Source organism: Tachypleus tridentatus, chromosome 2 (assembly GCF_004210375.1).
Source record: "Tachypleus tridentatus isolate NWPU-2018 chromosome 2, ASM421037v1, whole genome shotgun sequence".
NCBI lineage: Eukaryota > Metazoa > Arthropoda > Merostomata > Xiphosura > Limulidae > Tachypleus > Tachypleus tridentatus.
Window position 1 is genome coordinate 99,822,966 of NC_134826.1, and position 14,550 is coordinate 99,837,515.

The 14,550-nt window shown below is 32.4% G+C and overlaps 1 protein-coding gene across 1 annotated transcript in view; it reads right to left on the reverse strand.

Annotated features, from left to right (window-relative positions):
- LOC143244678 (uncharacterized) overlaps positions 1 to 2,142 on the reverse strand; it is a 70,641-nt gene extending 68,499 nt beyond the window's left edge. The window contains exon 1 of the mRNA XM_076489775.1: positions 1,973 to 2,142. The gene's annotated coding sequence lies outside the window, so the exon portion shown is untranslated. The remainder of the gene's footprint in view (positions 1 to 1,972) is intronic.
- Between the last annotated feature and the right edge of the window lie 12,408 nt (positions 2,143 to 14,550).

The following is a 14,550-nucleotide window of genomic DNA, read 5'->3' on the forward strand; positions in this document are numbered from 1 at the left end:
ATTACAAACCATCCATCTATGATTCCTATTACGATTATTAATTTGAAAATTGTATACCTTATTACTCTATCTGAAGAGTCATGAACTAGAAGACTGCTTAATTCAGCTATACCATTTCTGACAAAAAAAGATATAAACCTTATTTATACAAACTGTTCACTCAACCATAAATCGAGTATCATATGTCATATAATGAAAATCTTTTTTTAATGCTGAATGAAAGGATGAGTTCACAACTTGGTTTAAGATGTAAAACAGATTGCTCTACCTAATACAAAAAGAAGAAACAGGAAGGTCTCGTGTTCTAAAGAGCTAAAATCAAGAGACAGAGAACATAAAAACTATACTTTTTTGACAAGTAATCATGACCATCCTGCTGCATGAAAAGACACTGAACAAAGTCTGAGATCCACTTATATATTTTTCTCTCCCTCTCACGCCAATGCGATTAAAGAGGGTATTGAACTAAATCCATCTTAGTTTTTGACAGAAGACCCATTGAGTTGCCTGTTTGGTTCAGGAGGTGAATACTTAGATCCTGTACAACCACATCTTTATGTATAGGTAAGAATTGTGAAATTGGGTTGTACAAACATAAAAAAGAATGAGTATAGCTCTGTTTCTTTGAATATGTTTCTTCATTCAGTATTCTCTCAGTTGCATCTACACCTAAATGACAAGCTCATTTCTTTGTCTCGCAACCTTTAGATATGTAAAGCTTAGATATAAACTTTATTTGGTTATAATGTGAGAAGCTAAGAGAATTCATTTAACATTGTTTATGTAGATATAGGACATGAGAGGTAGTTTTTATAATTTTGATTTTAATGAGGATGAAAACAATAGAATCAAACACCGACACTTAGATTCATGGGGTAGTGGAAGAGTTAACATGATTGGCCGTCTATATTTGGACATTTTTTTTGTCAGAACAATTTTTTTTTTTGCCAAATGATGTCAGTTTAAAACTCCAGCTTGTAAAAATTATAGATTTATTTTGTATTATGTTAAACATCTGAATAAGCATTCAAAACTTTACGTTTCTATCTAAATCAGAAAAATCAAAATCAGTCATTCTGTTACACTCTACGACACTTTACACAGGAACAGATAAATATTCTTTAAAATATATAATGTGGAAATCGTTTTAAATTCCTCAGGAAAATCTATAGGCATCTATCATTAATGCATTTTCAGGCTAATTACCTACATGTCTTGTCATATTATGTGTTGATAACAGTGCACTTGATGGATTTTGGAAGAAAAACCCATACATTTTCAAACATTACAGTATCGATTTTATGGCAATTGATGTGAATAGAAAACAGCTCAGGACTAGACCTATACAGTTCGACTTTGATACTGAACTGTTTGCATGAACCTATAGAATATTATTATATAGTGGAACATCAAAACAGTTTCTAGATCTAATAATTGACATAAAGTATGAATAATACCAGAGAGAACATACACTCTTTGCTTTTGATCTGAGACCCAGTTTTTCTGCTGGAGATTTACACTTTATCTAGGTGAAATATGAACATTTACGAATTAAAATACATTTTGGTAGTGTCTTACTTAACACTATAAATATTCTTGCCTATGCAGAATTCCAATCAAGTTTAGAAATCTATCAGTTCAGAAACATCATACCTGATATCTAAGAAGCTATGAACACTAGCAACTTACTCAACATGCACACAATATTTGTGTGCACAAAAGAAGTTTAGCCAGTGGTCAGTTACCTGACTATGCAGAAAAATAACTCATCTAACTGGTAGCCGCTGGAACTGTATTTACTTTGGTCGAAATGAGAAAGAATAATATATTGATCCATTAAAATTGCTTTTGCATAACTTCAACATAAAAAAATTAATCGAGAAGAACTGTCGATTGTAGACTTACAACAAAAATCCTTAAAAAACAGTGTTCGCCGGTATGTGGACAATATTGTATATTTTATACTTATTACCTTTGCCTTCATCTGGAAAGGGTGCGTTGGTATTTCAATCAAGTCTTTTTGTCCTTCTTGATGACGAAAAACCCACATAAAATAAAAATGTATCTGAGAACGACTGGTGTGGGTATTAACGCTTTTATTGATAAGGAGAGAACAACATTTCGACCTTCCTAGATCATCTTCTGATTAAGAAAGAAAGAGTTTGCAAGTGACCGTTGCCGCACAGATATCTTAGGGACGAGAGTATAAACGGGTACGGGATTGTAGGGGGCGATGCAGTTCAATAAGATATAGTCCTTTTAGGAACGGAAATTTAATTTACTCATGAATTAATATTAAGTGTTCTTTTTTTATGATAAATTAGTTATAAATGAATTAGAGTTAAACATATTTTAGAACGTTTTGATTATAAATGTTTTAATTAAGTAATTATAAATTATTTAATTAATTAGTGTTAAGAATAATCTTTAGGATGATTAATTATAAACGATTTAACTAACTAATTATAAACTATTTAATTAATTATATTTAGACATCCTTTTTAGGAAGAATTAATTATATATAAATTTGTGTCAAGCATAATTTTATGACGATTTAATTAAGTAATTACATTCTTGTTGAGATATGTATTGCATGAGTCATGTCCGCTTGTCATGGCGTACTAAAAACACATTCTATATTTTGTGGTACTATTATGTAATCATCCGTCATGACCACCTGTATGGTACTGAATTATAATATCAGCCCTCAATAAGTTGTTTGCGCTCTCTGACACTCAGTTGAACTATAATGTCATGGCCGTCTGCCATGATGACCTAGCAATGTTTCATAACAATGCGCTATATAGTGGCAAAAAGTGGAACTATGACCTCGTCATGTATGAGTACTTAACCCCTCTCTCTCAACTTCTATCTTTATGTATCATGATGTGACGTGATTTTCACCTGTGAAGTGCCTCCCGAACTACTCACCACCAAGCTACGCTGGTTGACACTTTAACCGAAAAAGAAGAGATTATAATAAAAAGTTAAAATTTAATTGAGATATTAGTGTACTAGTTGTTACATGACCATGCTTTTTTATTTATATAGAACACAAAACTGTTTTTATATCTTCGAAGATAACGTCAAACCACGTTGAAAGATGTAGAATGACTCTTGTAACAGTTGATTGGTTTAAATATAAATTTAACTGTGTATTATAAAACGTTGTTCGTTGTGAATTTTAAGAAGAAATTAATTGAATGGAATGGATTTACACTCACAGGATTTCAATCTCATCGCATAAGCTAGAAACACAATTTTTCTTGAATGATAGGTTAAGCTCCTTTCTGTTTGTAAGTCAAATATATCTACAGTTATTTCAGGATCAAAGCAACCTAGAATGCTTTAAATGACATCAGGGAGAAATATATTAATTTTGATTACTTACAATTTTTGTGCTACAAAAACTAAAGGTTGCTGCGTTTGTATTCATTACAAAATTCACTGGGAAGATATTATTCAGAGAGAAAGAGAGTTCAACTTACAAATGAGGTAGTGAAGCACACTAAAGCTTAGTACACATAGAACCCCTATTCTGAATTTAATCATTTTGTAAAGGTCAATATCAAATGTTTTATAATTAAAGAAATGCCAAAGGTATATTTATTTAAACTGAAATTAATTTTTCAATTGTGTTAAAACTTGAGTTTTGAAATAATGCTTTTGAGTTGGTTGATAGTTGCATCTACTTATTAAGTTGGGAGAGGGACAGAATTAACAGCAGGTAAGTATTAATACTAGCGATTAATTATGCCGTAATTGTTAAAACATAACTGTTTTGACTTGAATAGCACTCAAAACTAACCTTATAGGCTATCGAAGCTGTCATGTTTTACATTTAGCTTTTCGTGTTGCCAGTTCAATAGTTTGAGTAGAAGCTGTGATGATAAACACATAGTATTATAACTAAGTATTACTTGACATATTTACAAATATTATGTGCTGAATTCATAGCTATATAGATCGATTTTTTCGTAATATAAAATACTATTTGGTGTAGATATTAGTTAGTTTATTTTTTCAGTGAATACTTTATTATTATTTAGTTTTTATTGTGAGTGAGTTAAAAACAGATGATTATTAGAAGTTGTGATTGTAACTCACTCGTTGAGAATACAGTGAGTAGACAATATAGTAATAAACATATAAATAATTTGACATGAGCGGAAAACTGCAGACAAACGCAGACAATATAATAACTTAGTAGAAGGGAGCAAAGTCACGGTCAAGGAAAAATTCGGCGTGAAATTAACTGCTGTAGAAGTGATAGGCCTAACAATTAACATAGATCTAACATTTAAAATGTTAGAGAAAAACTAACATTTTAAAAGAGACAAGTATAGTTCATTCCATCAAAACGAGTTAAAAAGTAACTGAACCAACAAACCTAATAAGACGACATGTAAGGTACGAGGACAAGACGATTACTGGAAGAGTAGTATACGACTAAGGTAACTCGCGATACATTAGAAGTGTTATTCACAGAATACTAGTGCAACAGAAATACGAAAATGTAGGTCCTCTTGTCAACTGTAATACTAAAACATTTGAATAGGCCTAAGTGGACGTTTGACAGAAAGAAGAGAACTATATAGTTTTTTAATGATATATCTATGATTTCTATAGTGTAAAGAAGTTGTTGGACATATGTTTAACTAGTTCCGAATATATACCTTATTTTGAAAGAAAGTAAAGTAACTGCTGTTCGTTGATTTTTTTTAATTTTGCATCACCAACAAGTCATAGACACTTACTAAAGATGAACCCGAAGTCCAACAACAACACAGTATATATTTACACTATATAAGCCTTTCATTCACAGACTGACGAAATATCTAATTACTTTAAAATTAGTTAGCTCTGTCAGCAAGCATCATTACTTTCAGCTATAAAAATAAATACACTTGTTCGTAAGAAGTGGACAGGTCTATCAACAAAGAACTAATTTACTCGTCGCGAGCGTGGATCATCGATAAAATATTTGATCTAGACCGTATATAAGACTCAGTATTGTTTCTAAGTTTGTAAAAACATTGTATATAAACCTTTATTTGTAATAACAATTAACAACCGTTATTCTAAATTGTATTGTTTTTTGTTTTTATATTAAAATGTATATATGTTAAAAAAAGAAAATTGTGTGTATCAGTTTTGTTGACAAATACTATAAATGTGATACATATTAACATTTAATTAACTTTTAAATGCAAATTTCCGGTTATTTGAAACAGTAATACGTTAACGTACGTAACATAATAAATCGGAGACTCGTCCAAGATAAATTATAATACGTAACACAGTTAATTGTCTGAATTTAACTTTCATGAAAAAGTGCTTCACTCTAGTTTTCATAGCAAGAGTCTGTATTTCGTTCGTTTCAATTAAATATGTTTAGCTTTATTTTGAATTACGAGAGTTTTAAGTATTTTTGTAGTACTTGGCAGTAGTTTCAACTCTCAATGTTTAATGTTAGTTTTTTTCAGTCAGGTTTAATTTAAGTGCAAGTATTTAACATTTAATTACGACAGTATGCTTTAGTTTCTATTTTCTGGGGGCCCGGCATGGCCTAGCGCGTAAGGCGTGCGACTCGTAATTCGCGGGTTCGCGCCCGCGTCGCGCTAAACATGCTCGCCCTCCCAGCCGTGGGGGTGTATAATGTGACGGTCAATCCCACTATTCGTTGGTAAAAGAGTAGCCCAAGAGTTGGCGGTGGGTGGTGATGACTAGCTGCCTTCCCTCTAGTCTTACACTGCTAAATTAGGGACGGCTAGCACAGATAGCCCTCGAGTAGCTTTGTGCGAAATTTCCAAAACAAACAAACAAAATTCCATTTTCTGTGTTTGATTTTAGTTGTAATTTTTAATTTGGTTTTAGTTTTAAAAAAGAAAACGTAACACTACATAAGCTTGTTTATTTTTTAGTTTTCAGTACTAGCATTGATCTTAGCTGCAACTATCAGTATATAATTTCAGTTATAATTTTCTAATTTGTTTTTAGTTTCACATATTTCACGCCACTTTTTTAACCCAAAACGTTCGTTTTAAGATTTCAGTCCGCAGTTGAGCTCATATCAAACAACCTCGTACTCAGAATATCGAAGTTTGAACTCTTTATTTGCCTTAAGATAAGGCTAGAGTTAGACTATAAGCGTGATATATGTTATATGTACATACCTATATAAATATACTCGATATGTACCTTTTTGATTAAGAAATTACGAATCCAACACAACTTATAGTATCTTATATGAAAAGAAAAAAGTACATATAGCACATCGTGTTTTGCAACTTAACTCTTAAAAGTAATCATAAAGTAAAATATTAGCTTATGAAACAAAACAACAGAGTAGCCCAAGAGTTGGCGGTGGGTGGTATTAACTAGCTGCCTTCTCTCTAGTCTTACACAACTAACTTAGGGACGGCTAGCGCAGATAGCCCTTGAGTAGCTTTGCACAAAATTCAAAACAAACCAAACCAATCATAAAAACAATAAATGTCAGTAGAACTGATACCAGTTTCTATTGAGAGTAATAACAAACCCAGTATTTTGAACAGTTTTTTACACATAAAGTATTCAAAGTTGAGCTGCTGTCCTAATTATCTATTTGTAGTGTGCGTCGTCTTTGAATCTCAGAAAAAGGAAATAAATAAGCTACAACTGATCTAATTGTGATAGCTGCTGTCTTTCTATGGTAAGACCATTACTTTTTTCCATCATTGCAAGGATAAGTTGACTGAAGCTCTTGCACTAATTGTACGCACTAGATTTTTAGATTCTTTAATTTCAGTTTTCTCCTACTGTAATGGATTTACCGTTATACGTTTATTTTAATACCTATGCTTGTTTCAGTACATTTTTCGTTTTTGCATGTGACGTATGATCTTAACTGTGTGTTGCGCATGTCCCACCTGTACTCGAAATTTGTAGAAGATTCTCGAGCGTAAGAATCAACAATATACCAAGTATACTTAGTGCTTGATAGTATTGTTGCCAAGTGAACTTTCGAGAATGTCTCTTAAAAGCGTTTATGAGTCGAGCGACAGGTGAAGAGTATTATTATTAATGGACAGCTACAGTCAATGCGCTATAAGCCTCGGAAGCTATAACTGTGATTTATGTCTATTAATTGAAAAACTACATAATTTGAGCAGGTATTTATAGATTTCGAACATTACAAACCGTTTAACTTCAGTGAATTACTTTTGGCGTCATGATTTCTACGAGGGCGTTAAATATTATCATCAGTAAAAGACAACGGCGTGAGGTGCAACAATTTGAACTCATACTTAATGTGCTTGTCGTGGACCTAGGTAGTTGATAAAATATTTAGTTCTAGACCTGATATAAGACAGTATTGTCTGTAAGTTTGTAAAAGTGTTGTATATAAAATATTATTTGTAATAACTGTTATTATAAATTGTACTTTGTTGTTTGTATATTAAAATATATTTGCGTTAAAAAAAGAAAATTGTGTGTATCAATCTTGTTGTCAAATTTATCATATTAAACTAGCACTCTAGTTTAAAGTCTAGGACTATTAATACACGGTCACAGGCACAATTTATGGACCACATTTTTCAGTACTCTTTTATGTATCAAATTAAATAACTGTGAGTTCGCAACTTTTTTGGTTAAAGGGTCATTAAAAAGTAATGAGTCATATAAAAACAGAACAAAATATTCAGTGCTGAAAGCCCTTTTAAAACAAACAATAATAAATACATGACGATTACCAACAGAGAAAATGCTATTTGTAACATATAGCAATATGAGTCGTCTACTTACGTAGATACGCAAGGCGCCCTGCTGTACTTTTACGAATCTTATATTTTTATTAGATAAGGTACAAACACAAGACCATAATAATTGTTTATTAATAAAAATAAAAATATCTTTTCTAACAGGCTCCTCACGAACCGGTGAGAGACATTTTTATTGAAAACAAACAACTACGAATTGGTTTTTCTTAATTTGAATTGAAATTTTTTGGACATTTTTACTGCGCAAAAAGAAGACATTTCCTGTACTGCTTTAACACCGGAACTACCAAAAGTGATTTAAAGTGGCAAGGTGACTGAAAGCCGTCAGCGCATCACGACCTAAACGGCCAAGCACAAAAAGAATAGAAGTTTCCAAATGACATGCAGAGGTGTTCAGGAACTGTTTAGAAACACATTGGTAAATACTGTGCAGCAATCTAAGTACAATATTATGCCTATAGTTGCCTTCAAAGTGTTTCTGTCTGCTCATCCTACTGCTGACTATCCTGATGTTTCGATCTTTCCTTCCGAATTGCAGGTGAAATATTCGTATCACAGTTGAAAGCTAAACATAAAAAGGTGATAGCAGAAGCATAAAAGGTTGGCAGTTACTTAAATAATGATGTAAGAATCTGCCTTTATTGATATTTAATGAATTTGCTCCCTGTAGGTGGGATTGGAGCGTTTGAATGGAAATTTCTTTTAATGTTCAACAAATTTTAGTACAAATACACTTCTTGGCTCCTAAGGGACTTGTTAGATCAGTATGGAGTAGAATGTACTGAAATGAAGCAGTAATAGATGTTAACTACTTGAGCACAAGTTATATACTAAGGTAGATTTATAAGCCAGTCACCAGAAATGAAATTAACATTATTAAGAGCATACGATATATTCTTACGTACAGTAGACAAGTATAAAAATTATGGCAATTGGAAATCATTATTTTGCTTTTTTTGCATTACATTCGTAGCGTGCTTTTGGTTTCATGTAACAATTTATTTGTTTGTAATTGTTCTTGACATTTTACTTGTTAAGTTAATATGAATATTACTCTAATATGAACAAACATATTTCACATGTTTTATCTAACTCAAAAGCTGTATACGTTTTTTCAAAGTAATGTCGTGAATCAACTATCCAACCTTCACCTCGCTGATTCGTCTAAAAATTAAAGCTAAACATCTTCGAGGATTTACATTTGCCTCAGGAAAGAAATTGCGTGGTAAAACTTTCCGACATACAAACATCCTAGAAGTGACGCTTGGACAAACACAAACCCAATTCGTAACTCTAGCAAATAAATAAGACTTATATTTGAAGTATTTGATCTAGTTCGGTGGAACTATGAACTTGCAATCTTTATTTTCTTCACTACAGCCCACAATATGTTTTTTTTTGTTGTTGTTGCTTAAGGCTAACTTCGAAAACAATACATGTTAGTATTGAGAGTAGGAAGAGAAGAGAGAATTTAATAAATTAAGAAATTTAGTAAGAGTTTCTAATTATTGGGAGAATTTCATAAACGTGGAAACGTGAAATACATGTTCATTATCTTTTTCTGTATTAATGAATTACCTTGATTTTTTTTTCTTTGTAGTTGGAAAACATTGACCGAGACCTCTTACTATCTAGTTACTTAATAATAATATTGTATATTTCAAAAAAGAAAAAGTATGTTGAGTTGAATTTAGTTTTATCTCATAACTCCGATTATATATATATATATATATATATATATATGTGTGTGTGTATATATATATATAAATATCGGAAAAACAATATATTATTTTACACATATGTTTGACTGCAGTATTTCTGTAAGAATAAAATTGAATTCGGCAATATTAAAAAGAGTCCAACCGTAATGTGTTAAGAACAAACAGAAAATGGAGATAATGACAGAAGCGTAGCTGGGAGAGGAAACTGAACGATCACCTCAATATTTTAAAAAAGTAGAAAAGGTCCACTATCTTCTGAGTTTTTGTTGCTCTTTGTGTAAAAGAGAATACCATCAATATTTTAGAAAAATACACACATACACACAAAATGTAGTATTGGCTATGCCCCTGAATGTATGAAGCACACCTCTTCATTTTTAACCATACAGAACAAAACAAAAAAACATTCAGCGGTGGTTGATTGATTTGGATAAATCATGGGCAAAAAAGAAAAGTACATACTTTTCGATAGATGTAATTAAATTTAACAGGTCAGAATGATTCGGCATAGAGTTATAACTGTACCTGGCTAGATCTTCTAAAGTAGAAAGATCCAGTAGATATTTATTGGTGAATCTGGCTAAATCATAAAGGGTAAGATAAACCAGCAGAACATTATTAATTAATAGATCTAGAAAAATCATATATAGCAGAATTATCAAGCCATTATTCAATTTTAGGCTATTATAAATCGCAAAAATATTTGATCTGACTAAGTTATAAAAAGCAGAAGGATGTAGACATGACTAAACTTACAGTTAGGATACATTAAGATTTCTTAAACGTTTGTCTTCTTATGTATGATGATTTGACTGTAAAATCGAACAAAAAGATAAATGATAAACTGCAGTTTTTGTTAGCTTGATCCTTTAAAAACTGTTGTAAGGTTTCATAGATATCATTTATTCCAACTGAAAATGTTATTATAGCTAAAAACAAGCAATAAAAATATACAATCGATAAATCGAATCAGTTGTTTGAAGGATTCAGAATGCTTGGCTACATTTATAAGTATTTAATGATTTCTTAGGTTCTTACTGATTTAGTCCCATGATAACTTAATGGTTACCTTCAGTATTTATCACGCTATAATCTGGGGCTTGACCCCTGTAGTGTACACAATATAGATAACTCATTGTATAGCTTTGCGCTTATATCAAAGTAATTGATTGGCCAAAATACCATAACATCTATCTATTTAGAAATTTTTACGTAAAATTATTTAGACTGAGTCATACTTGCTAGTAAAATCGATCAGGACTGGATGAATGGTCATAACAACAGACCAAAGACGTGTATTAGTTTCAGGTGAAATCTAGCATCATAACTATTTTATAATTCCATAAACTGTTCTACGTTACATTCTCTTAATAAAAACATCGCTGTTATTAAAAGGAAGAAATGGACATATAAGATTAACCATAATAAGCGGTCTATAGGCACTCTTAGTCACCTTCACGCAAGACGTGACTTTCACATTGTATAAAAATGTGCACCCTACTTTGTAATATGCTATGACTCAAGCGGAAGTCTGCGTGACGTTCAAGCGTAAAGAAGAATAAAACTGGATCATTTTTCAGAGAAGATTACAGTTAGCAATTTGTACACAATAAAAATTGGCTCATCATTCTTTTATGACCGGAGGTGATAACAGAGCAATGACTCTTAAAGTGCTTTGACCTTCCTAATATTACATTTTTTTTTGTGAAAATGACTTTTCAAGCACTTTTAACACAAAAGAAAATAATTTTGTTCGAGTGAAACTAAGGTAACTTTAAATCTGAACAAAAACACCTTAAATGTGAGAAAAAAAGTGGGACCAAAAATGGGTTTAGCGTGCGACTTGAAGGAATAAAATCTAAATTGGCGACCAAGCATTAATAATAGTTCTACAGCAAACACTCATTCCTTAGTTAGCCATTTTTTGTTCAACTTGTGGCATGATGATGAGAAAACAAAATATGTGGCCTAGCTCACTGTATCCTTGTTTAGATGCACTTTTGTTTCACACCTAAGGTGCTTTTGTTTTTTTGTCCAAAGTGATCAGAATGTTTGAAATACGAGGTGTCATCAAAAAGTTCTAAGACTTCACTTTTATTCCAAAGAATAACGTGCATACATCAGTATTTTATGCTATTCCTCAGCTGACACACACTTTTTCCTGCGTTCTTGTCATTTTCGGAAGCAATGCTGGAAGTATTAAACTGTTATGCGACTAAGTTCTGCTTTCACATTATTATAAATGGCTGGAATGTCATCAAATTTCTTTTCTTTCAACTTAATTTTGATTTTTGGAAACAGAATAAAAGTCGCACGAATCAAGATGGGGAGAATACTGGGGTGTGATATTACAGGAATGTTTTTTTTCTGCCAAAACTTTTTGAACAGACACAGCAGTGTGTGAAGGCACATTGCCATGATGAAGAAACCAGTGACTATTCTCCCACAGCTCGTGGCGGTTACCTCTAACTTTCTTCTTCAAGCGAATTAATACCTCTTTATAAAAAGCCTGGTTAACTGTCTGGCCATGAGGTGCAAATTCATGATGAACAACACCTCGAACATCAAAAAACACGATCAACGTTGTCTCCACATTTGATCGAGACTGTCATGCCTTTTTTGGACGTTGTGATGATGAAGACTTCCACTGGGATGACTGAAATTTCGTTTCAGGGTCATAACCGTACACCCACGCATTACAATAATAATGATACTGATGAAATTAGGATCAATTTCTAGCCTTCTTTTCAGATTATCGCAGACTTGTCGACGGTGAATCGTTTGGTCAACAGCCTTGGAACAAATTTTGCGGACACTTGACGCATGCAGGTTTTCTCAGTTAAAATTGCCTGACACGATCCAAAGAAAGTGTCCAGTTCATCAGCAATTTCGTGAATAGTTAATCGTCGATCATTTCGAAAAATTTTCTTTCACCTTAGCAGCAGTTTCATCAGTGAACGATATCGAAGGTTGCCCAGAACGTGGGCCATCTTTGACCGATTCCCGGCCATCTTGGAAGCGTTTTATCCAATGATAATTTACAGCTTTACTTAAGCAGTCATCACCAAAGGCAGTTCTTAACAGTTCGATGATTTCTGTTGCTCCTTTACCGTTTTTCACACAAAATCTGATGCAAACACGCTGCTCTTCTTTTCTATCCATTTTTATTACGATAGGGGCAAGAGATACGTCTGTCACTGAACACGTTTTTCGCAGCATGGGTATGGAGTTTGGAGAAATGGTTTGTTCGTGGGGTAGATCACTATTTGTCTTTTGTACACCCCTCATTGAAGTTCACTGCCTCTTTACTGGCACTAGTAACAGATAACGTTTTGGAACGTTTTGATCAGACCTCATATACAGCAGTTGTTTATCTTCTGTAAACCAATGTTAATTGTTTCCTTGTAGTAATGTCGTGGAATTTAGAGTAACAGTTTCTTGTCGTTAATCCATGCAATCGGTAAAACCATATCAAGCATCATTATTTATATTAATTCCTTAAGTTAATATCACATGACGGTAAACACTATTTAATTAGGATAGTTTAATAAAATTTAGTAAATTTATTCTGCAAAGTTGGCAATGAATAGTGAATAATAACAGTGCAGTTGTGTGATTTTTTTGGAAACTTGATTTCTACAAAAAATTGTTAATCTAGTTTGCTTGGCTTAATCAACACTTATATATCACCTTATAGTTTTGCTGCTGAAAGTCAACTGTCTTTTACTCAAATTGTTGCAAAAAGCCATAAACTGTTAGCTTTTACTCATAAGCGAAGCTGAAGTAAATATGCCAAGCCGACAGCTCACGTGACATTTTGCGTATTCATGCGCAAAACTTTCGTCAAATTTGATCCGTTTTCGTTGAATAACTTTGCACACGTAGCTTATATTTACATTAAATGAGAATCCATTTTGTAGATTTTAGAGATTTATGAAAATAATAATTTGAAAAAGAAATTCGTAAAAGTTAAGTATGTTGTTCTGTCAAATAAAGTCCACGTACTTTTGATGCGAAGAAAAAATGCAACTCAATCAAAATTGGAGGTGTAATATTTCAGGTATTTATTAATGAAATACCTTGTAATTAGCTGTGTGAAATAAATTTACTGCGTCCAGTAAAGTACATTCACTGAAAATATGTGTTAGTTAGTATTATCATAGTCTGAGTTACAGAAGGTGGAAAATCGCTAAACTCTCACTCCTGTTAATAACAAACAGTTTGTCCCGTAGCAGGTTGTTTTGGCCGCACGACACACTAATGTGTGTCTTGATTTTCTCGAAGTCTGTCTTATATCATTTGCAACATTTTACTTTTTAAATGACAGGGTGGCTAAGAAGCCAGCTTAATTTGGATATTAGGTGCTGTGATTCCTGAGAAATGTGCTATACAAACCAACAGACAAAATACAGGAATAATTAATTTTCAAATACTCTTTTAAATCTTAATTTTCTAACTTCTTTGTTTGCAGATCTGGTAACCTTCCTTTTCGTACTCAAAATAATATAACCATGCACTGAAATTCCTGGAAGCCGAAACATCATAAGAACATCTTCAAGATTAATATGAAACAATAATATTATTTCAGTAGTCTACTTCGACAGAATTGTGTTAAATACCTGACATAGAGTGCAGTTTCTGAAACGTAGGCTAGAAAGTATGGTTTATTGGAACCTAATATTTGTTTGTTAATGTGGGGCTTCGAGTCATTCGTGATTATGTGTTTGTTTGTTTTTTCAATAAAAAAATGTTTACTGTAATAGCTATTTAGTTGGAGAGGTATGTATACTAAAATATTTCATTTTTGCCAAATCATTGTAAAGGGATGTTGTCATAATAACTATTTCGTTTGCTTACCAAACTCGGTCTATTCAGATAGTGATTTTCAGATGACAAGGCTTTCAACTCATTCGATATAAGCTTAAAGTTTAATATCGAAGAAAAAACCATAAGCAAGCCTTTGCTTCATCTTTGTCAATGATAACAGATTTAAATAGTTTTACTCATAACAACAATGAGAAATTAAACACTTTCTGTGTATCCAAACACTGACATCCAGTATCGAT